The sequence below is a fragment of the Castanea sativa genome, chromosome 11, assembly GCF_040712315.1.
Source record: "Castanea sativa cultivar Marrone di Chiusa Pesio chromosome 11, ASM4071231v1".
Lineage (NCBI taxonomy): Eukaryota > Viridiplantae > Streptophyta > Magnoliopsida > Fagales > Fagaceae > Castanea > Castanea sativa.
In genome coordinates this window covers 31,217,429-31,220,355 of record NC_134023.1, presented here as the reverse complement: position 1 = coordinate 31,220,355, position 2,927 = coordinate 31,217,429, and the positions used below count along the sequence as shown (strand labels likewise).

At 32.5% G+C, this 2,927-nt stretch overlaps 1 non-coding gene across 1 annotated transcript; it reads left to right on the top strand.

Moving 5' to 3' along the window:
* The first annotated feature begins 774 nt into the window (after positions 1-774).
* Positions 775-912, top strand: LOC142618106 (small nucleolar RNA snoR145). Its single transcript, XR_012841158.1, has one exon. It is a non-coding gene; the product is annotated as a small nucleolar RNA snoR145 (small nucleolar RNA).
* Positions 913-2,927: the final 2,015 nt, after the last annotated feature.

Below are 2,927 nucleotides of genomic sequence, written 5' to 3'. Positions count from 1 at the left end.
AAATGACTTATTAACTAATGATTTAAAAACACCCGTTAATAAACCCTCGTTAAATCAATTTTTCATTTTTCAGGAGGAAAAGAGAAAGTAAACAAATTAATAAAACTAGAATTACAAAAAAAAAAAAAAAAAAATCCGATACAAACATGGGTCATTACAGATTTTGGTGAGGCAAATATGAGGTAGTAGGCAAATGGAGTATATTATAAATTTTTGTTTTAACCCTAAATTTATATCTAAAACAAATTACTATTTTTCGTGCAACGGTAGACCATTAGATCTGGGAAGAAAAAAAAAAAAAAACACGTGACTTCATCCTACGGTTTAGGTGCATCAGAGCTTCATTGTACCCCTATATATAGTGAGCCAGAGCCACAAGTGCAGGGTCTTGGAAATTAGGGTTTTGCAATGGTCTCTTTGTTTGGTTGCAATAGCTTTGATGCGATGAAGAGCAATACAAATCGATTGCTTTTGCATGCTGGTTGGTTTGTTATAATCATAAAGCATAAAGCATCAAGCAAGATGAATTATATTCTGGTTCGTATTCACTGAGCATCTTTAATTTAATTAATTTTTTGCTCTTTGAAATTACCGAGGGACCTATGGAGGGAGCGCTATACAAAATCGATGCGCTCTGATCCAAGTTTGCCTTCGAAAATTGTATTGAAAGCAGATCGCCGAGCCCAATATTTTATTTTTTCTGTTATGGGCTCGGTTTTGTTTTTAGATCTAATTTTCATACATTACAAATATAATTGAAATGTATTGTTTTTTATGCGAAGGTCCCAGCAGAGAGGGGTACATCTCTCTCTAACACAAATACTAATTCCTTCGCACAGTTATATGCCGAATCGTAGGATGCCCAAAAAGCTTTTTTGTTTTGGACCATTCTGAACCCTCGGCTACATTCAAATATTTTATCTCTCTCCTCATTTCATTTTTGGGGGAAAAAACTTTTAGAGATTCTGATGATGTTTTTAATTTTTACTGTCTTGATGAGTTTTCTGGATTGGTATGGCAACTTTTGTAGCAAAAAGAAAACGATTTTGTGTCCTAATTCAGATAAAAATACTTGGGACTGTGTAGGAAATGATCAGATTCAAAATCAACTTTGTTACACATTTCTAGCATTAAAAAGTTTTTACAAGGAAAAGAAAGTGTTGCTAGAGCCTAGAGGTTTGCTTGCACCAATTTTTGTCTTTGTGATGTAGTATATATGAATGACAGCGCTCAGCGCTCAGCACTCAGCACTCAGCACTCAGCAGCATATCAGACTAGGGGAAAATTTATTTACAAATGATATTTACACCTGCAACACGCATACTCTGCCGTTAAGGCCGTTGAATATACTCTGCAACACTCATACACATTGAAGCCTTTCGACATAATACAATTTTGTGAAGATCAAAATCAACTTATTTTTTTCACACAAATTTCTTTCTTGATTTGTTGACATCTAAAATGAGCCTAATTAAGACATTTTTTCAAGGAAGAAAAAAGTATCACCAAGTCACTCAAGTATTTAAAGGAAGCAAGGCAACCTGAGGCCTTGGTAATGGTGGATTCAGTGGTGGATTAGGCTGCTGATGATTATTGTTTTCAGTACATCTACAAGCCCGATTAGGCCGAGCTCAACTTTCTTGTGAGCCTAATATATGTATTTTATTATTATTATTATTATTTTAAACTATGATCCATACCCATTTGATATATTGGAGAAATTGAGAAAGTATGGTTCGGAGGAATAAGTCTGTTCATTTCGAATTTTTTGCATAAGCCTAACTCAAGCATGCTACAAAGTGGGCAGGGATGCCAGTAGCACCTCATGGTCATGGATGAGCTCTTGTACATGATGTTTTCATTCCAAATAAGGTAACGTTGTCTATGGTCCAAGTATTTTGCCTTAACGTATTTTTCTTCATAAAAAAGATGGTGGATTCTAATTGGCCCGTCTTGGCTGTTGTAGTCACCTACTACACCCTTCAAGAACCTACCATGACTAGGAAAGAGCATTTAATAAGATTGAGTCAAATTATTTCCTTTATATATATATATATATATATATGAATTGGATTCAAGTTACACCTGTGTAACTCTAAGTAATGTTACACCATCAAATAATTTGCTATTAAATTCGTATTTTAAAAATTTCACTGTTTGATTACATATTCTATATATTTTTAACATGCGTGTCAATTTTTATATAAATTGGATGTTTTTTACTATTTGATCTATAAACATATATTTTATGTCATATTCTAAATTTCAAAAACTTGAATTTAAACAATTGATTGATTACATGATTTTTGATCTTTGATTACTTTGAAATTTTGCAAACATGGAGAATATACAAAGATAATGTAATCCAACAGTTGATTTTTCAAAATTCGCATCCAATTAAAAAATATTGAGTGATGTAACATTGTTTAGAGTTACACTTGGTGTAACTTGAACCTAACTCTATATATATATATATATATATATATATATATATATATATATATAAGCCAAGTAATTCTACTATACCTCTTTTTTTAGGGGCTATGGCCTATGGTACCTACTAGTAGTCAATTTGCTATACCAAGTTACCAAAACATCATATTTGATGGTTTTATTCTCATATTGTGCAGTTCCAACATCACACATGTGACAGTTCTTTTGTCACATTTGATGGTTTCCTTATTTTTTCTCACATTTAATGGGTCATCCTTATATTGTATAGTTCCAACATCACATGAGATTTTTTTTTGTCATATTTGGTGGTTCTCTTATTTATCTTCTCACATTCGACAGTTTCATCCTCACATTATGCAATTCCAATATCACATATGACAATTCTTTTGCAACATTTGGTGGTTTCTTTATTTTTTCTCACATTTGATGGTTCTATCCTCACATTGTGCAGTTCCAATATCACATGTGATAGT